The sequence below is a fragment of the Schistocerca serialis genome, chromosome 4 (assembly GCF_023864345.2).
Source record: "Schistocerca serialis cubense isolate TAMUIC-IGC-003099 chromosome 4, iqSchSeri2.2, whole genome shotgun sequence".
NCBI classification, from domain to species: Eukaryota; Metazoa; Arthropoda; class Insecta; order Orthoptera; family Acrididae; genus Schistocerca; species Schistocerca serialis.
The window spans coordinates 50,112,366-50,135,196 of NC_064641.1; the positions used below are offsets into that span (position 1 = coordinate 50,112,366).

A 22,831-nucleotide genomic window follows, 5' to 3' on the forward strand; every position below is an offset into this window, starting at 1 on the left:
TAAGGCCTCTAAAATCAGGGGCTTGTCACATCAATTGATTTTAGGGGCCTTAACTCTTACAAATGGATTCACAGATCATTGCCGACACACTTCATGCGGAGATGTTAGATCGCTTTATTGACTGTTTGCTAACGTGCAGTCCTTCTGAAGAAGACGAGTTTACGTCTGTAGAAACTATGGTTAGGTTAGGTGAAAACCAGAATTTATTACAACTTGTTGGCTGTCCCGTTCACCTGATATTCTGTAACCATTGCTGTAGTGCAGCCATGTTGAAAATATTTTTAAAAAATACCACAGGGGACGTAGATTTGGGACGAAACTGCAGCCAGTCCCGATTTATGGTTCTATAGAATTTATTCCTCCATGAGCTAACTTTCAAGTTACTACACCCTCATCGTTTACAGAAGTACAGGATGATTCAAACTTCCTGTTATACGCTTCTGGGGGCTGTGGAAGTGGTGAAGATTTGATAAGAAACACGTGTCCGGAAATGTACTATTTGGATGTAAAATCAGTTTGAAGATCGGAACATTTTTAAATCTACCACATCACGGTTCACTCATATCAGAGACAATGATCTCTGACCTGTTTGCTGTAGGAGCCCATGCCATTGGCCGTGTTTCCTGTTCTTGTCTCCTCTGCGTGACGAAAGACATCCTCTTCAAAGTTGAGGGTGCAGCGCATCCGCGAACCATCACAGCCAACACGCCTAGTTTCAAAGTTACCAATTTCTAGCGGGCTTTTCTGCAGTTAGACGAAGGTGTTATTACAACAGGAACTGACGACGACGTTCTCTTCTCAGCTTGCGTGCATACCGTGAAGCGGAAGATTTGAAAGTGATCCAATCTTCAAATTGATTTTACATCCAAACGGTACATCTCCAGACATGAGTTCCTTATCAGAACTTCATCTAGTAAGATCGCTCTACAATCGGTAGAAGCCTGTAATAGGAATTTTGAATCATCCTGTATAATTTCCTCCATTACAGTTAGGACTGTCAGGCAATCATGGTTGTTGCGTGAAACTGGGTGAACGTGAAAGCAAACACACAATACAGCGACCATTTTACACAAGTTTAGACGTCATGGATTTAAAACCCCGCTATTTACTTAGCCACCAAAACGAGCATGTTCAAAAATGTTCAAATGTGTGTGAAATCTTATGGGACTTAACTGCTAAGGTCATCAGTCCCTAAGCTTGCACACTACTTAACCTAAATTATCCTAAGGACAAACACACACACCCATGCCCGAGGGAGGACTCGAACCTCCGCAGGGACCAGACGCCCAGTCTATAACACTCCCGTCTGCTACTAGTATACCATAACCTCAATGCTAGAAACAGGTTGTGACATAAAACTATTTTGTAAAAGCAATTATGGTACAAAGCAACAGAGCAGTGTTACCCTCTGAGAGGAATTTTGTTATGTTGACCGTGTTGTACCTAACGGAGGTGGCTTATCGGAAATGGAAAGTCAGAATTACGTAAATATTCGAACGGTAACAAACAAGATTTTTGCCTATCTGCACTGTTTAACGTATAAAGAAAACGGTCGCCAGCCTAACTAGGCAAGAGAATGATTAACATTCTCGTTTAAGAAAGTAGGTATAAGTAACTATAACGGACAAACACAACCTAGACTTGGCCACACGCGAGTGCAGTGAACTCTGATACACACACATATGTTTTAAGATTGAAGCTAACAACTGGAGCAGCACAAACTATTTGCAAAATTATAAGGGATACCGAAACACCCTATTACTTTCAGGCTTACATAAAGTGAATGGACTTTATAACATTACTATTAATATGCACTTCTAACACACAAGATAGACAAACACTTAGCAAACATGAGTATATAACGTTTCACAACTGCAGCTTTCTCACTTTTACTACAGCGAAACACAATACTGACCAAATTGCAAGAAACTGACTCACCTTTTAGAATTTACTACAGACAACAATGTGATCATTTGTTTTATAAGCCTCAGTCTTAAGAACTTTTAATTTTGAATTTAGCAACAGCACTTTAAATAGCAGTTTTAATAGGAAAATTATTTTCAGCAAACAACATTTACTTAAACTCACTCCTCACTCTCTTGACACATTAACTTTAACTTTCTTTTTACTACGTTCAAGAGGCATTAATTAGCAAAACTCTAGGCTTTAATTTTTTTTGGTAAGGACACTCGGATATCACTTTAGTTCAAACGGAGAGGAACCTGAGAGGTGTTATGATGAGGAGAAAAATCAAGGTAGGTACATAAATTCAGACATAAATTACCATATATTTGAGCACATTAACACATCCATTAAGCTGATCCTTCACTGTACATCGTTATAGTATTGCGTTACAGTGATTGCGCAACGTGGTGGCAACTGCATTGGTAGGTGGATTCGCAGACAGAATTGCTGGACTCTGCCATTTCTTGGTGGCGATGATAGATACAAATTCCAGAATAGTTCCAGCTATTTATCCATCCATCCGAGGCCTTGGAAAGAAGCAGGAAAAGCCTCTCTCGGAAGCAGAACAATATGCATCTTTTACATGGCAGTGCACGGACTCGTAGCTCGTCCCCAACTGCTGGCTCGTCCCCGACTGACTATCAGTTCCACCTTTTCCACCTAGGCCAACCACAGTTTGCGCGCGCTACACAGTTCCGTTCCCGAGGGGAACCACTACACCACTTACATACAAACTAGCTAAGAACCCTAAGTGAGGATCAGCAATTTACGTAACAGCAACCAAATGCATTAAATAAAACAAAACATTTACACATATTGACATCTCTACAAAAAATTATTCACACAAAATTACAATTATATACATTAAGTTTTGTTCCCTCCAAATGGGACAAAGCATTTAAACGACTGCATAGAACCAAACCATGACATCAAAGTTTGTTCAAAGAAAGAAATATACAGTTTTATGTTATCGATTCAATCACATACATTTACAGAAGCTCAGCGATGTAACATTAAATGAAACAAAAGCAAAATAAATCAGTAGAGCATTAGAGCTATGGTGTTACAAGTCCATGACTGTAGCGCTTGAGACCGCTCGGCTAATCCCGCGCGACAAAACGAGCATGTAAAACTTTACTACACCGTACTCGCTCATAAACTTTTTGCTATCTATTAAAGCTAAAAATTAAATTTCCTTCGTAAACATATCATGTAACATGGAGGAGAGTGTGTCCACACGTTCCAAAACGACAGGAGACACAGCTGTGTGGGGCCAGCTGGTACGCGGGAGATCGGACAGGTTTGCACGATCTTGTTCAGATGGTGACAGACGCTTCGCCCAAGAACTCGCCGTGGTTTTGTTCGCTGCCAGGTCTCTTTAGACATTCTCCAAGCGCCTACGAATATCTATGATGCTCTATTTTTCCATCAAAAGAAACTCAGTGACAGCTCTCTCCTTGGTGCGCACCTCCGTTAAAGACGCCATTTTGAAGGCTACGTAGTATAAAGCCGCTACCTTACGGAACTCCAAGAAACTATAGGGGATGAAGCGAGAATATTTCACGATGTCCCACAACAAATTCTGCATTTTTCTGCCGAAATTGACCGAGGAGAAAAAATGTTGCGTTACTTATTGAACACCCCCTTGTATTTTACGGTAGTTATTGTTTCCAGTGATTTGTCCCCAATACTGTAATCGAATAGTAGTGGATCTCTTACCCTGTTTACGATCAGTACGTTACATTTATTTACGTCCGCTGTCATTAGCTAGTCCCGGCAGCAATCATCGACCATCTTCAGGTCTTTCTCCATTGCGGTACAGTCTTCTGGCCTCGTAATCTTCCCATGGAGAACAACATCGTCCCTGAATAGTCTCACGGAGCCTTCAACGTCATCTCTCACGTCAATATTATACATTGTAAACAGTAACAACCCCCTAATATTCCATTTGGATATCATTTAAATTACTTTTACATCTGTCGATTTCACCTCTTTAGTAACGACATGTGGCACTGTATCTGGAAAGGGAGGATATGAATAACAGCAATGTCATTAATGAGACGCTCTGCCTGCAAGTGCCGGAGTATCGAGTTCTTATTTATGGCGTCAGGTGAAGAAATAGTATTGTTACGCAAGAAACAGCAACGCGCTTTTGGTTCGCTTGTTGTCGTAAAGTAATCAATTTGGTTCTTTCTAGGTGACTGTGGTCAGTGGATCACCTCGAATGAGTGCGTCCGCACGTTCCAACGTTGCAGGTGTCTCAACTGTTGGCGGCCGGCCGGCACGGGGGTGATCGGACAGGCTCGCACGGTCTCGTTTCGATTATGACCGGCACCTCGCCCAACGACTCACTGTGCTTTTGTTCACTACCAGGTCTCATTTCGGTTTAGAAATACTCTGTATTATTATCGGATCGTCCGGCGGGCGAATGAATGGATTTGTACGCAGACCTTTAGGAGCGGCTGTCTAAATTTTACCGCATTAAAATCTTTTAGTAACGGGACTATATTTACTCCCACCGTTACGTCCAAGAGAACCGTGAATTCTTCAAGCTCTTTGTGAGACGCACGTTGGAGCAAGTCAGATGGTAGACTCTGTACCTGTTCTTCGCCGTATTGGAGGAAAGTCTAAGAAGCAGCAAATTTCTTAGACCACTAGACTCGAAAAATACATCCGTTTTTGGAATCTGTATTTTTCATAGCTAAAATACGTAGACTTCCAGTAGTTACTTCGAAAGCTAAAACAGTGCTGCCTTAAATTCTACCACACACCCTCTGACACAGACTGTCGTTAGAAATCGATACACTTAACTTTTTCTTCTGAAAAACTGAGGTGGGCACCTACACTCCGTCTACGGCAGCAGACGAAGTTCGTGGTTCCGCTTATAGTTTTCGAGTATAAATGTAGATATACAACAGGAGCCCATAGAACGGTTCAGTTCACCAGAGTATCCTGCAAAACACTACAAGGTTTTTCCAGAAGGAGATTACGGGCACTGCCATTTGAGTCAAGGAAGCAGCACTGCTAGTTCATTCGATGGATCGAGGTACAATAAACAGTTCAACGAAGTGTAGCGAAGTCTTAATTGACATTCAAATCAAACGACGTGATATTAATTCCGGCGTTGTTTCGCTTTACGACTGCGCACGCCAACATGCTGTCAAAAAAAATTCGAGAAATCTAGACAAGTTTCAAATGGGACGTGTTTGATCATTCTTCTTATTTCCCTAAGTAGAGCCCTAGTGATAAAGATCTAGGGGAGGGTAATTTATTCCAAAATAAAACTCAAAACAATTGAGAAACTATGTTCATTAGCCCCCAAACATAGCAATGATATCTGTTTATATTAAGTAGGCCCAACCTAAAGTGTACTTAACGGATAGAAAGTGTTATTTTTTCTGGAACGTGCCCATTCATCCTTCTCAGTGGTGGAATGTCAAGCATAACGACACGAACGTAACGAGAACGTAACAAGCTGTCCCTGAGCGGAGAAAATCTTCGACCCGGCCGGGAATCGAACCCTGGCCCCTTCGATCATCAATCCGCCGCGCTGACCGTGCAGTTACCAAGGTGGAAAAACATATAATTTTATTGTCAGGAAAGTAATGTTCACATCGTAAATCGTGGACAACGCATGATATGCTACTTGGAAAAAAAATGAAGTAATGACATGTAATAAATATGAAAAGTAAAAGAACAGAAGAAAACCCACTGATGGTGGCGAGCTATCGGCGAAACGAGTTGGGCAGAAAGAACAGAGTGTTTGCATAACGGCTTACCCATAAACCCACATTGTTTTTCAGCAGACACGGGTCGATCTGAGAAGAGCCAGGTGTTTAATGACTGTACCACATTATTAATCGAGCAGTAATTCGTTCGGTACAAGACGCCTGGTCGTGTCGGTGTTGCACACGCGTGTCCAGAGAGCCTAGCACCGCCAACGTGTGTGCAGCGAGAACGAGGATGTGGGCTGCAGGCTGCAGCTGCGGCCTGCGACGCAGCCGGCGTCGGCTGCTGCGGCGACGCCGGGCGTCGGTTATTTCGGAGCGGCGGGCGTCGCGTCTCCGGCAGCAGACGCCACAACACTCGCCGCTGACGTCAGCGCCGCAGTCTGCCGGGGAGCCCTGTCATTACGTCATGCCGCCGCCTCCGAATAAACCAACCACTGTGCTCTGTGTGCGGGTGAAAAACTCGAGCGCTCTCTTCTCTCCGTCATAACGCCGTTCGGGGGAGTTTGTTTTCACTCTGAGTGGCACTAATTCAGTGTTGTTAGCCGTCTTCTGCTTGCATTCTTGGTTCAAATTTCCAGGCGGCAATTCCGTTTTGTGTAGTATTCTACATCTACAACATCTGACCAAAATTGCCCGGACGTCACTGTGTACCACTAGGTGTTAGGAGAGGCCCAGCCGCCAGTATAAAAGGACGCGGAAAGAATTGTGTTAGTAAAGAAGCAGTACCAGCAGTATGGGTCTGCTCAACGTCTTTGAACGTGGACTGGGCACCTGAGTACTCTAGCGGTGGCTGCGCGATAGCTCAGCGTGTTCGGTCAGAGGGCTGACTGTCCTCTGTAGTAATAATAATAATAATAATAATAATAATAATAATAATAATAATAATTCCCGTGGAGGTCCGGGAAAAGAATAGGCCTCCGGTATGTTCTGCCAGTCGTAAAAGGCGACGAAAAGAACAAACCACTAATAGGGCTAACCCCCCTTTTATTGTGATTAGTTGGTTCAGGACAGAACTAAAGAAGCCTCGGACAAGCGCAGTCATGGTCGGGGACGACGCTTGAACCCTATGCCCGCCCACAATGGTAACGTCACTGCTAGCCAACTGGAAAATGATTCAAATCCAAATAGAGGTGTTTTGCAGGATATGCTTCCTGCAACCACCCTAGAAGGAAAACAGACAGAGGATGAGATGGTCAGATGAAGTTAACAGACACCTCATGTTCTGTTATTACCTAGGAACCAACACAAATGGATACAGATCACAAGTATACACAACATTTATTACCAGATACCCAGAATTAAAATTTTTAACAGAACGACGACTAGCTGATCAGATCCGTGTAATAATCAAAAATAACAGGATACCCCAGTCAGAATTAGAAAACATCAAACAACAAATACAACAAATACTGCCGGCCGCGGTGGTCTAGCGGTTCTAGTTGCGCAGTCCGGAACCGCGCGACTGCTACGGTCGCAGGTTCGAATCCTGCCTCGGGCATGGATGTGTGTGATGTCCTTAGGTTAGTTAGCTTTAAGTAGTTCTAAGTTCTAGGGGACTGATGACCACAGCAGTTGAGTCCCATAGTGCTCAGAGCCATTTTGAACCAACAAATACTGGAACAAAATAATGTGCAATCAGGAGAAGAAGAAGAAAATACAGTAATGGACTCAAACATCCCACAGCAAACAAACAAAGAACAACACGCATCAATTAAACAGTCAGAGGAAAACGAAATCTTAAGACAGCCACCAGAACAAGCACAAATAGAACACGAAGTGACACACATGTTAGATATAGAAGAAAAATTTCAGCTGACATATATAGAATACAAAGACACAAATACAGACATTAGACCATTCTTGCATAGATCGCCAAATAACCCACAAGTCGAAACAACAATAAAAACTATCAACACAATCATACACAACATAATAAATGAAAACACAACTATGGAAGAGTTAAGATTACTGGTTTATATAGGAGCACTCACTACACTAAATATACACACTAGGCAGAGATCAGAACCAACCAACACACAGAAGAAACCCACAAAACCAGCATGGCAACACAGGCTACAGATCAGAATAGGAAAAACTGAGAAAAGACATCGGACAGCAAACACAATTTATAAGAAATGAAATGTCAGAAAAAATACTGAAAACAGAATTGACAGCAAGAAACAAGACAAAAGCTATAAATACTTACGCCATACCAATATTGACCTACTCATTTGGAGTAGTGAAATGGAGTAACACAGACCTAGAAGCACTCAATACACTTACACGATCACAATGCCACAAATATAGAATACATCACATACTTTCAGCAACTGAAAGATTCACATTAAGCAGAAAGGAAGGAGGAAGGGGATTTATCGACATAAAAAACCTACATTATCGACAGGTAGACAATTTAAGAAAATTCTTTATAGAACGAGCAGAAACTAGCAAAATACACAAAGCAATCACTCATATAAATAAATCGGCTACACCACTGCAATTTCATAACCACTTCTACAATCCTTTAGATCACATAACATCAACAGATACGAAGAAAGTAAATTGGAAAAAGAAAACACTACATGGCAAGTACCCGTATCATCTAACACAGCCACACATCGATCAAGACGCATCCAACACATGGCTAAGAAAAGGCAATATATACAGTGAGATGGAAGGATTCATGATTGCAATACAGGATCAAAACAATAAACACCAGATATTACAGCAAGCATATTATTAAAGATCCCAATACCACAACAGATAAATGCAGACTTTGCAAACAACAGATGGAAACAGTAGATTACATCACAAGTGGATGTACAATACTAGCAAATACAGAACACCCCAGAAGACATGACAATGTAGCAAAAATAATACATCAACAGCTTGCCTTACAACATAAACTTATAAAACATGTTTCCTCATACAAGTATGCACCATAAAATGTACCGGAGAACGATGAATACAAATTATACTGGAACAGAACCATTATAACAGATAAAACAACACCACATAACAAACCTGACATCATACTCACCAATAAAAAGAAGAAATTAACACAACTAATCGAAATATCCATACCCAATACAACAAATATACAAAAGAAAACAGGAGATAAAATTGAAAAATACATCCAACTGGCTGAGGAAGTCAAGGACATGTGGCATCAGGATAAAGATGACATTATATCAATTATACTATCAACTACAGGAGTCATACCACACAATATCCACCAGTACATCAACGCAATACAGCTACATCCAAACTTATATATACAACTACAGAAATCTGTAATTATTGACACTTGTTCAATTACCCGAAAGTTCCTAAATGCAATGTAACATATACCGTACAGTTAAAAGGAAGTCACGCTTGATTAAGGTCCGCGTCACCTTCCATTTTTAACCAGACATAACGTCTGAGACAAGAAAGAAATAATAATAAAACTGAGTGAAGTATCCCACGATATACTTGAAGAGGTGTCCTGTGACGTCCACCCAGACTAAACGACGAGAACAATAAGGCACAAAATGTAAGAAACTGGACCGGATACCAACAGGGTCGGGATCGAATCCCAAAAAATGGCTCTGAGCACTTGGGACTTAACATCTGAGGTCATCAGTCCCCTAGAACTTAGAACTACTTAAACCTAACTAACCTAACGACATCACACACACATCCATGCCCGAGGTAGGATTCGAATCTGCGACCGTAGCAGTCGTGCGGCTCCGGACTGAAGCGCCTAGAACCGCTCGGCCACCGCGGCCGGATAAAGAACGACAGCTAAACTGAGACCGGGGAGAGCGCATCAGCTGACTGACAAAGACTGTCGAACTTTGTGGACGGTGACTGTAGAAAAAGATCACATGCAACAATCAGCGGAGGCAACCACTCGTGCTTCTAGTAGTCCAGCCACCAGAAAGACTGTGCGTGGGGAGTTAAAAAGAATGGGTAGAATGGTGAAGCAGCTCCTCAAAAGCCACACACGCAGCAAATGGTAAGAGACGCTTGAGGTTGGGTGTAGAGGCGCCACTGGACACTGAATGACTGGAAACAAGGGATTTGGAGTGACGAATCGCGCTATAGCCCGCGGCAGTCCGATGGAACGGTTCGGGTTGGCGTGTGCCTCTATGACTTTACCCGCCATGATATGTGGTGCCAACACTGAATTACGGAGGAGATGGTGTTATGGTGTGGGGGGTTTTGTCAGTGGTTGCATTCTAGTCATCCTATTTTGATTTAGAAATTTCTAAATGCAGAAGGATGTTGATAAGCATTACAACACTGAGTAATGCATACAGCGGAGGAACAGTTCAGACACGGTGTTTGCTTGTATCAGCATGAAAATGCACATTGTCATACAACGGCATCTGTGAGGAAACTGTGGAAAGTAACATTCCTGAAATGGACTGGCCGATCCAGAGTCCCGACCTGAACCCAAGATGAGTTAGAACGCAGGTTTCGCTCAAGACCCCAGTGTCCAACATCATTACGTTCCCTGGTTTCGGCTCTTCAGGAAGAATGGGCTTCCATTCCTCCTCAGACATTAAGATACCTCATTGAAAATGTCTCCAGCAGAATTCAAGCAGTCATAAAAGCGGAGAGCGGACATGTTCCACATCTTTTATATGTGTTAGAACGTAGGATGCGCTCAAGACCCTAGCGTCCAACATCATTACGTTCCCTGGTTTCGGCTCTTCAGGAAGAATGGGCTGGCATTCCTCCTCAGACATTAAGATACCTCATTGAAAATGTCTCCAGCAGAATTCAAGCAGTCATAAAAGCGGACACGTTCCATATTAATGTGCACTAATAGTAACCGGATACTTTTGAAAAGGACGTGTACTTCTGTACAAGTCACCGTAAAGTGTGAGTGGGTGATACTTCTGGTACAACTATCATTCTCGTCCCCCTTTTTCCTGTACCATTCGCAAAAGATACGTGGCAATAAATACAGTCACTAAGCCCCTGTATGAGCTCTAATTACTCTGATGTTCCCACTGTGGTCCTTTCGCGTGGTATTTGTGGCAGGAAGTAACGTGCTGCCTATCTCTCCTTGCATCGTCCGCTCTGGGAATTTTAAGAGTAATTCTCCCCACGATGTGCAAAACATATCTTGCATGTCTGCCACTGGAGCTTCCAGAACATCTCCGTAACCCAACACGGCGATGTTATTTGGACCTCCATTAATACTATACGGTAAGAGCGAAAGATATCGAGAAATACTTAAGAATTAATTGAACGAGTGAGGAAGGATAGGAACGCAGCGATCAGTCGCAGTACCACTGCTTTTTTTTTATTATTCTTGCATGCCCAGATTTCAGCTATAAATAGCCATCTTCAGTGCAGTTGAGTGAGTTACAATCCAACAAACTCGCAGCAGTACATATGAGTTTCCTGTCCGCCCCTGGTAGCTGAGTGGTCAGTGCGACGGAATGTCATACCTAAAGGCCTGGGTTCGATTCCCGGCTGGGTCGGAGGTTTTCTCCGCTCAGGGACTGGGTGTTCTGTTGTCCTTATCACCATCGTTTCATCCCCATCGACACGCAAGTCGCCGAAGTGGCGTCAACTCGAAAGACTTGCAGCAGGCGAACGGTCTACCCGACGGGAGGCCCTAGCCACGCGGCATTTCCATGTCCGTATGAGTTTCCTTATGTCTATAAGCCAGTAAAGACTTGGCATGTACTTCTTAGCACTACTATCTAAATTAACTTTACAACATACGATTTAGTCCCATTAAGGTCGACAGGCGAGTTGTATCTGCTGGAAGTCCTGAGTTCAGTTAAAATTCCGGTGCGATACTAAAAAATGGTTCAAATGGCTCTGAGCACTATGGGACTCAACTGCTGAGGTCATTAGTCCCCTAGAACTTAGAACTAGTTAAACCTAACTAACCTAAGGACATCACAAACATCCATGCCCGAGGCAGGATTCGAACCTGCGACCGTAGCGGTCTCGCGGTTCCAGACTGCAGCGCCTTTAACCGCACGGCCACTTCGGCCGGCGGTGCGATACTCGGCGAGGTCGTTATTTGTTCCCTGAGCGGCAGTGCGGAACCGTACTGAATGCCTCAGGAAGTCGTGGAACACCTGGGCGCCGTTTTCTGCTGCTGCGCTCGGATCTCATGGGCGAACGGAGCTAATCAAGTTGTCCAAGATCTTTCTTTACGGAGCTCATTGCTACAGAACAATTTTTTTTTCTCCAAGAAAGTAACAATACCGAATCGTAAAACGCGTACCGTGATTCTTTAGCTGAAGACCTCATCGGCATTGTCCTTTAAATACGTGTATCCTTCGTCAGCCTTTTTTCTTAACGAAAATTGTGATTTATTCTGATCACTTGGAAAACCTTTGTCGTTCTACCTATCTACATGAACTGGTACCTAAAAGAGGAGCACGTTCTTTGGTATCTGTTTGGAATCGTACAGATATGTCATTAGGTAACGCTTCTTTCCTACTTTAACTGACTTCACTAGATTTTCACTTCCACTATCATCTATCTCAATATCTGCCGTCACGGAGTTCGTACATTGATTGAAGAGAGAAACCGTAATACGATCTTCTTCAGTGAAACAAGGATTACCGAATTCAATATATCAACCTTCTGTTTGTCGTTCTCCGTTTCGGTGCCACTCAAGCGCTGGATCCATTAGTTTGACATTCTTATGGAATTTATGTATGACCAAAACTTGTCAATATTTGTCGTCCAGTCAGTCTCGGAAATTTTACTTATGAATTCATTAAATGCTTCTCACATTGTTCTCCTTATGCTCTCATTTTTGTTCGTCCACCTTTGCCTACACGCCGTTCTTCACTGAAATAAAAAGAATACCTTGCGAACTTTAAATCGCTCAAATTGGGCCATACTTTACGTATAAAGCTATAATACCGATTTCGATTTTAGTTAATCATTTTGAAACTGTGAGGTGGCTCTTTCAACAGAACGACGATAGCTGCTTTGTCCCGCATTTTCTTCCTAGGATTTTCTGCATCCAGTGCTGAGGAATGAGAAGATTGTCTTTTTCTTGTAATATGGCAGAGTTGCATTGCTGTTGTGGAGGTAACCACATCCTTCCTTCTCAGAAAAAAATCTTCTGTTTGTGTGATCGCGTCAGACAGAAAAGTGCCGTCATTTCAGGTACTTCTGGAGACGGAGTTCACCAGGGTGACTACTTGTCGATTTGTGACTACTGCTTTATCTATACACTGCTCTGCAAAACTTAAGAACGAAGTAGATAAAGTAACAAAACATATTAGTTACGTGATGGAAATTAATGAAAGTAGGGAGCATGTTGTCATACGGATTGAGATCAGCGTGAGTGTAGCGACAAATGGGGGTGCCCCTGCAACGAGGAAGTTGCAGGAACGAAAAAATAGAACGTTGTGTGTCAATCAGCGAGTAGTTACGGGGCACTGTGGTGGTGGTCTTCATTACAACAAGACCGGGAAACAACATTTGTGTGATTTCGCACGGGGAAGAATCATCAGGAAACTGAAAGGAGGACAAAGTGTGGTGAGTGTAGCCCATGAGTTTGGCACTATTCACAGCACTGTTTCACGTGCTTACGAGCGTTCAGGATCACAGGCGCTGCTGCCCAGAGGACAGGAGCTGGCCGACACAATCGGCTACAGCAGCTACGTTGTGCAGCAGGCAAGAATGGACCCACGCCAAATAGCGGGTACAGTTCTAACAATATTTAAGATTTAAGAGGATTGCAAAGCACACATTCTTACGCTACACAGTGGCACAGCGACTTCATGGCCGAAGCTGTCATTAACGTCCGTCCATCCAGACTTGCAAGTAAATATTACATGCCGAAAAGAGCACCAGACGATAATATCATGAGCCTCGATATCTCATAGTCTAGTTGTCGTTGGTGTGGGAATACAAAGTAAAGCTGCGAAGATTAAGTGATGAAAGTGGAGGCTATGCTATAGCGATATACACACTGTGACATGTGGAACTTTGTGTAGGTCCAGGAGATGTGCACGGAGAGCCGAATTGGTTAAGGTGCCCCCTCGTGATAAGCGGGAGAATCGGGTTCGAGTCCCCGTGCAAGACAAATTCTCAGATGTCACTGATAGGTAATACATCTATCCCTGAAACAGCTGATGCCATTCAGTGCATTTATTTCAAATTAGTTATACCGTGTTTCACCTAATCATATGTATCCAGACTCTTATTAATGGACATTAATATGAGACGTGTCACCCTCCGCCTTTATGGTGGCTTGAACTCCGATGGGGACACTTTCAGTCTGTTGAGGAACTGAAGTGTACTACTTGGACTGGTGGTAGCAGTTTCGAAATCACTAGTGAATCTCTCCACTGATTTCGTGTAATGTTTTACAACCACCCTGCGCAGTGCTCGAAGGTCCCTGTCCGTCAGTGCGCGAGGTCTTCGTGGTCTTCTTGTTCCTTCGTGTTCCGATTTCCCAGTCACATGACCAACAGTCGACTTGGTCATCTTTAAAAGGATTGAAATATCCTTGACGGTTTCGTTACTGAGGTGACATCCAATGATTAGTCCACGTTCGAATACACTGAGCTCTCCCGCTGATCTGTTAGTGCACCTGTACTGACAACACAGTACTCTCCACCTCCTTTTATACGGGAGGGTCCGTCTCTCTTGACATCTAGTTGTTCATTCGGTGTTAGGTAGGAACCTTCGGATACCGTTGATGAGGTAATATAGACCATCCACAATCACAACTATGAGAGTACGTTCCTTGAGTGTGAGGGCTACCTGCTGCGTCTTTAGTAGACATTGATTCCCCATGAGAGCCTATCATATACAGGATGAGTCAGGAGGAAAGGTATATGGTTTGAGAGGTGATAATACTGCCGAATATGAACAAAAATCTTCAAATGAGCATATCTCCATTTTTAACCGTACCCAACATGCAGCTGTTTGAAAATCACGGACACCAGTCGCTTATCCTTCTTCACCAACGCTCAAATGTGAATACAACCAAAGCAACATTACGCTATGCAGAACTGGCTTTACTTACCAGAGATCATTTTTCTGAAAACACAAGTTTTGTCCCACGTGCACATTGACTTAGTGGGCCTGCTGCTTTCAGCTGTTTCCGACATGTCTCCATGGCAACTGACTTGTACACCAGTTGAGCCGATGCTGCTCCACTTAAGGGCATTTCGACGGAAACAACAGCCAAGAAATTCCTTACTACATGGAACTTCTCTCTCGTGTTTCACGCGTGCGTGTGCTCCAGTAAAGAACTGTACGAATGAGCTCAGATTGGGAGCACAGCAGCTGTCTACATCATTTGTGAGGAAATGTACTCAGTTAAGCAAAAGACTGAAACACAAGCATTTACTTTCACCTGCATTTGTCACGTTCTCCATTGTTCTCATTAGTTTCCTCGGAAACTGTTACGAACAGGACCTATGTTCATAAGACTTTTTTGTTCAGAATCACTAATACTAGTTGCCCTGGAAGCATGCACCTTCCTTCCTGACTCACACTACGTATCGATCCTTCTCGAGTGGTCCACATGAGAAGCACGCCTCGCCGGTGCTTGTACGCTTCTTCCTCCGGCCGCCCGCACTAATCCGGACATTAGTATGGGAGTAGAGCAACTCGTCCGGATCTAATTAGGGCGGACACAGGGGCCGAGCCACGCTATTTGGAGACCCGCGGGAAGCTACTTCTGGCAGAGCCTAAGGAGATAGACCACGGAGCAAGTACACGGCAAGTTTCCCATCTTTAATGCGCAAACCATTCCGATTTTACAAAACGCAGAAATCAGACGAATCCTGAAAGGAGCAATAAAATCATACAAACAGTAATTGCAGGTAATGAAGCATCTGTCAATGCATTAAAAACTGACTCGTCTTTAACGGTAAAACTATCCTCAGTCGAAAGATAAATGTAAATTAATGCAGATGAATAGGAAAAAGAATCCCGTAATGTTTGAATGCTTCATTAGTAGTGTAGCGCTTGACACAGTCACGTCGATTAAATATTTGGGCGTAACATTGCAGAGTGATATGAAGTGGGACAAGCATGTAATGGCAGTTGTGGGGAAGGCGGATAGTCGTCTTCGGTTCATTGGTAGAATTTTGGGAAGATGTGGTTAATCTGTAAAGGAGACCGCTTATAAAACACTAATACGACCTATTCTCGAGTACTGCTCGAGCGTTTGGGATCCCTATCAGGTCGGATTGAGGGATGACATAGAACCAATTCAGAGGCGGGCTGCTAGATTTGTTACTGCTAGGTTTGATCATCACGCGAGTGTTACGGAAATGCTTCAGGAACTCGGGTGGGAGTCTCTAGAGGAAAGGAGGCGTTCTCTTCGTGAATCGCTACTGAGGAAATTTAGAGAACCAGCATTTGAGCCTGACTGCAGTACAGTTTTACTGCCGCCAACTTACATTTCGCGGAAAGACCACAAAGATAAGAGAGATTAGGGCTTGTACAGAGGCATATAGGCCGTCATTTTTCCCTCGTTCTGTTTGGGAGTGGAACAGGGAGAGATGATGCTAGTTGTGGTACGAGGTACCCTCCGCCACGCACCGTATGGTTGATTGCGGAGTATGTATGTAGATGTAGATGTAGAAAGGCTGATTTCAACGCCGAACCGTATTATTAAGCATGGCCCTGTTGGAGGTGTCTGTCCTCCTCCAATCTTTGAACCGACTTAGCCAGTTGTAAATATATCTACAGCTCCAAACTCTGGTGCAACGAGGAATATTTTTCAAGTACACAAATCACTGCCAGCGGTAAACGCAATAAGTGGAACCGCCTGAGAATTGCAGCCACATCCTTTCGCCTTGCAGTCCGATAATTGTCCATTAATGTTTTTGTCACCTGTTTGGAGAAATGTCGCTCCCAGACGGAACACTACATGCGTAATTCTATCAGTAAGTGATTATCTTCTGTTGAAAAGTGCTCATAGCAGCTGTAGCAGACTCACGTGTTTGTCCCATGTATATCTTTGAACTTTTATAATGTTAGTGCATTTAATCCTTTGTGTTCAGTTGTTAGAGACGACCTTTGCTGACTATTGCATCAAAAGTCTGTACAAGCCACAGGATTTAAATTTATTGACAAAATGGTTCAAAAGGTTCAAATGGCTCTGAGCACTATGGGACTTAACTTCTGAGGTCATCAGTCCCCTAGAACTTACAGCTGCTTAAACCTAACCAACCTAAGGACATCAGATACATCCATGCCCGAGCCAGGATTCGAACCTGCGACCGTAGCGGTCACGCAGTTCCAGACTGTACCGCCTAGAGCCGCTCGGCCACCCCAGCCACCAGACAAAATGTTTGGCACAGAATACGAGAGTAGTTCAATAAGTAATGCTACACTTTTTTTTCCTGAAAGCAGTTTAGTTTTATTCAGGATTCCAATACACCATTTCATTCACCACTCTTTTCCCTACAGAACCCTATTTTTCAGTATATTCTCCGTTGAGTGCGACGGCCTTACGACACCTTACTGTGAGGACATGAATGCCCGCATTGTATTGTATTGTATGTTAACCGGGGCCCTAGAAACGACGGAGAGGCTCCGTCCCCGCCGCAGCCGCAGTGGTCCGCAGCCCCACGACGACCACTGCAGTCCACTTCACCCCTCCGCCGCCCCACACGGAAGCCACGGTTATTGTGCGGTTCGGCCCCCAGTGGACACCCCCAGGGAACGTCTCACACCAGACGAGTGTAACCCCTACGCTTGCGTGGTGGAGTAGTGGTGGTATACGCGTACGTGGAGAATTTGTTTGAGCAGCAATCGCCGACATAGTGTAGCTGAGGCGGAATAAGGGGAACCAACCCGCATTCGCCGAGGCAGATGGAAAACCGCCTAAAAACCATTCACAGACTGCCCAGCTCACCGGACCACGACACGAAGTCCGCCAGGCGGATTCGTGCCGGGGACCAGCCGTTCCTTCCCACTCCGGAAAGCTGTGCGTTAGACCGATCGGCTAACCGGGCGGGCTAATACTCCTAGTACCACTCTACTGGTAGATGTCGGAGCCGACGTTTTGCTGCATCAGTAACCTCTGCATCGTCCACTTACTACTTCCCGCCGAGTGCATCCTTCATTGGGACAAAGAGGTGGAAGTTGGAAGGTGCGAGATCCGGGCTGTAGCGTCGGTAAGGATGAACAGTCCAATGAAGTTTTCTGAGCTCCTGTCGGGTGCTCATACTTTTGAGGCCTTGCGTTGTCGTGGAAAGGGACAAGTGCGTTTGTCATTTTCTGGCGTCGAATACGAAGATGTTCTTTCTTCAACTTCCTCAGGGTAGCACAGTACATTAGAGAGTTGATTTGTTGCACCATGAGGAAGAAATCAAGCAGAATAACCCCTTCAGAGTACCAGAAGATCGTCGCCATAACTTTTTCGGCAGAGGGTGCTGCTTTGAACTTTTTCTTCAGAGAAGACGTGGTGTGGCGCTTATCCATGGATTGTCAGTTTGTTTCTGGTTGGAAGTGATGAACCAATGTTTCATTGCCTGTGACGGTGCTCGACAAAAAATTGTCACGCTCAACTTCGTAACGCGCAAGCAATTCCGCACAGATGGTTCTTCGTTGCTCTTTATGGTCTTTCTGTTGGGCGTCGATGAATGAACTGGTGGACGAAGGTGCCAGTAGTAGCAACAGAGACGTCCAGTTGTGCAACGAGATGTTCGATTGAGATTTGCTGATCACCTCGAATGAGAGTGTCCGCACGCATCGATGTTACAGGAGTCACAGCTGTGTGCGGCCGGCCATTCAGGACATCGGAGAGGTTTGCGTGACGCTGTTGCGATGACGACAGACGCCTAGCCCAAAGACTCACCGTGCTTTTGTTCGCTGCCAGGGCTCCGTAGACATAACGCAAGCGCCTGTGAATATCTGCGACGCTCTGGTTTTCCGCCAAAAGAACTCAGACAGCACTCTGCTTGGAACGCACCTCTGCTACAGACGCCATTTTGAAGGAAACACATAGCGCCGCCACCAATCGGAACTTCATGTAATATTCTACGATGAACGACAACAAATTCCGCGTTTTTTTTTTTTTTTTTCAATTGAAATTGACGGAAAAAAGTAGCGTGCTTTGTTCTTAACAACATTTGCCATTGTGACTGAAGTTTCATGAAATACCGACACAGTACTTGCTTCTGTCTCAGAAACAGTGTAAAAAGATTGCAAATACGCCTTCTAACTGTGACAGTAATTATGGTCTGATGAGAAATTGCTGGAAAGAGTTCTTCCTTTCTTTCGCTTACGCGATATTCCCGCAGCGAAATTGCTGGTAAGAGTATCCAACGCAAAACATCTGAGAGTAACTATCCAGGGCGACTTAAAGTAAAACGCTCACTTAAAACAAATAGGAGGAAAATCATATGCCAGAATAATGCACAGAAAGGATCTTAAGGAAATGCATCGAATCCACTAAGGCGGTTGTTCATCAATCTGGGATCCTTGCCAGAATAGGCTCTTAAAAATGATAGAGAATATAAAACGAAGAGCGGTGCATTTCGTCATGGGATCGTTTATTCGCCGCGAGAGCGTTAGAGAGATATTCAACAAATTCCAGTGGCAAATGTTACAAGAGAGACGTTGTGCATCACGGAGAGGTTTACAATTGAAATTTCAAGAGCGCGCTTTCCGGGAAGCGCCAGACAACATATTACTTCCTCCCCTCGCGATATGACCACGACGAGAAAATTCGAGAAATTAGAACCAACGCAGAGACTTACACCAACAATCATTTTTCCCACAATTAAGTGTACCAGAAATATTCTCCTCTACACGCCGTTAGGTGACTTGCAGATTATGATGTAGATGTAGCGAATATTCTGTTTTGATATGTATGAGACGATGAAATTATACTGTGTGAACGAAAAAAAAATTGTGTCGATTCATAGAACCACACGCAATTTTCCATGACTTGCTTGTTGAGTTAATATATTTTGCCCGTTAAAATCACTTGCAAACTGAGCTGCAGGAGTTGGTATTGGTAAATTATGCACTGTAAGAAAAAAAAGGCTCTGAGCACTACGGGACTTACCATCGGAGGTAATCAGTCCCCTAGAACTTAGAACTACCTAAACCTAACTAACCTAAGGACATTACACACATCCATGGCCGAGGCAGGATTCGAACCTGCGACCGTAGCAGTCGCGCGGTTCCGGACTGAAGCCCAGGTGAGTGAAATGCTGTTAATATCACCAGCGTCAGTAAGTATCAGAGATACCGACAGTATCGAAGGCGCTGCAATCCACACACTCGTGATTCATCGTGGATGATTCTCCTTAAGTGTAGTGCTTTAATGAAAGAAACAGAGTCCTGATACGGGCTCGTGCTCTTAATGATCTTGATGAACAATTTCGTCTATTTCATGAAGGTTTCTTCGTAATATGCCTCGTTACATGTTTGGGCTATTTCTCCAACATATAGCTTTCTTCACATCTCAACAAGAGGACAACATACCATATGGTGTCGGATTTTCTATGTCGCAACAAATGAACCGCTTGAGTGTAGTATTTCCTGCTCACAAGAATAGAAACCGACACACACTGCTGATTGGTTCTCAGTCAGCACTTGTCCTACTTGTAACTCCCAAGTGATTGAGAATTCGGGCTCCAAAAGCTAATCAGCACACATAAGTGTAATTCGTTATTATAGTGTTCAGAATCTCTTGGTGTAACTCAAAGCAGCCTAAAAATACAGGTGCTACACAATGATTTAGTAGAGATGGTTTCAAACTTAATTTATGAATTAGAGGGTTTAGTGACCAGAAACATCACTTCGCAAAACCGTCCCCCAGTAGCAGCCCCTGCTAAAATAGGGGCATGTCCTACCGCATCCTATTGATCCGTGACTTAAGCTTGAGTTTCGTCTCCAACTTGAAGGCTTAGACAACCCTCGCCTCTTAGCCATTTAGCCGAGCAGTCTAAGGCGCTGCAGTCATGTACTGTGCAGCTGATCCCAGCGGAGGTTCGAGTCCTCCCTCGGGCACCATCAGCTGAAATCGACGATGTTTAGAACAGTCAGTAGACCTCAGTCGCTGAAACTCTTCCACAATAATGTTGATAAAGCTGCTTAAATAGTTTGGTCGTTGAAAACTGGTTGCTTTCTCTGAACTTCTGATACTTTAGATCTCAATAATACTCCTACAACATTGCGCCTAAGCTATTGATCCATGTGGCCCAGAGACCGACCGCATCTATAGTAGAAGATCTGTTAACTTCTCCATGATGATCCAAAAAGTGTGACCCACAACTCGTTTTCGGTGCTAATTTAAACCTAGACTCCCAAAGAAAACAGACAACGTATAAAAGTGGCTCAACTTTTTTGGCCAACGTCAGTGTGTCTTTTGTAGCATTTCTGATAGGATAACTCTGGGACGTCAAGTTAGCAGCCACTGGCGTAATCTACCAGGCCAACACCACCTTGCAGGTGTATCCCTTCGGATAAAAGTTTTAAAGCTCCTACAAAGATTTGGTTTTAACAGAAATATCTCGCGACCATGAAGGTAAAATTAGAGAGATTCGAACTCACACGAACTATTCGCCCCTGGAACAGGAGAGGGGGAAGTGCCTGTGACACACGAAGTACCCTCTGTCACACACCGTAATGTGACTTTCAGACTATAGATGTGGTATTGATCTTTATTTACACTATAAGACAAAAATAAAAAACGTAAAAATCCCGACTCACCACGAGGGAATTATCCGAATGACACGGAAATCCGGAAATTAATAAAAAAAAGGCTCTAAGTACTATGGGACTTAACATCTAAGGTCATCAGTCCCCTAGACGTAGAACTACTTAAATCTAACTAAGGACATCACACAAATCCATGCCCGAGGCAGGATTCGAACCTGCGACCGTAGCAGCCGTGTGGTTCCGGACTGAAGTGCCTAGAACCGCTCGGCCACCGCGGCCGGCGGAAATTGGTAGATGTGATGTACACGTGCAGACAAACAAATGATGTCAATTTCATTAAAATTGGATAATCTATTCAAGAGAAAGAGCTTTACAAATTGACCAAGTCAATAAGGCGTTGGTACACCTCTGGCCTTTACGCAAGCAGTTATTCAATTGTATCTCCCCCCTTTGTGATGCCGTGGCCAATTCTGTCCAATTGAAGCGGTAGATTGTCGAAATGCCGAGCTGGTTGGAGGGTCGTGCCAATAACTTTCGAAATGTTCTCGATTTGGGAGAGATTCGGTGAGCTTACTGATCCAAGCAGTGTTTGGCAATCATGAAAACAAGCAGTAGAAGCTCTCACCGTGCGCGAAATGGCATTATCTTGCTGAAATGTAGGTCCAGGATGGTTTAGCATGAAAGGCAACAATACGGGGCGTATAATGCAGTCGATGTACTGCTGAGCTGTAAGGGTGCTGCGAATGACAACCGAAGAAGTCCTGCTATGAAATGAAATGGCACCCCAGAGTACCATTTCCAGGCTGTAGGCCCATATGATGGCACAGTCACGTTGATATCACTCCGCCGTGCAGGGTATCTCCAAACGTGGCTTTGGGCACGTCTTTGGGGACTCATCTCAGTGATTGGAGTGGAACTGTCTTCGGTGATGAGTTCCGCTTCAAATTTAGTCCCGGCGGCTAGCGAAGACGTGTGTTAAGGGAGACCTGGATATCGGTAGGATACCAACCTGACTGACCTCTATGAGTGATGATCTTTGGTGCTACTTCATTTCATAGTAGCACCGCTTTGGTTGTCACCTGCGGCACCCTTATAACATAACACTAGGTCGGCAATATTCTACGGCCGCTTTTGTTGCGATTCATGATAAGTCATGCTGAGCTTGCATTCCAGCAAGATTACGCGCGCCCGTATGCAGTGTTTGTCTTCGCGCTAGCCAAAACCTACCTTGTCCAGCAGAGTCACAGGATCTCTATCCGATCCTGAGCGTTTAAAGCATTATGGGCACGGAATTTTGACGATCTAAGCCGCCAATTGGACAGAATTTGTCACGATATCCCTCAGGAGGACACCCAATAACTCTATCAATGCCAAGCCTAGTAACTGCTTTAATAAATCATCCAGTTTTTCCGAAATTACGATCATTTGTTTGTCCGTACAAGTAGATGATATCTATTGACTTCTGTCCCATACAGGCAATTCATTCGTGGTACGTATTTCTTTTCTTTTTT

At 44.0% G+C, this 22,831-nt stretch overlaps 1 protein-coding gene across 1 annotated transcript in view; it reads left to right on the forward strand.

The window, feature by feature from the left end:
• Positions 1-22,831, forward strand: part of LOC126474222 (dorsal-ventral patterning protein Sog) — a 511,624-nt gene that overhangs the window by 13,137 nt on the left and 475,656 nt on the right. The window lies entirely within an intron of this gene.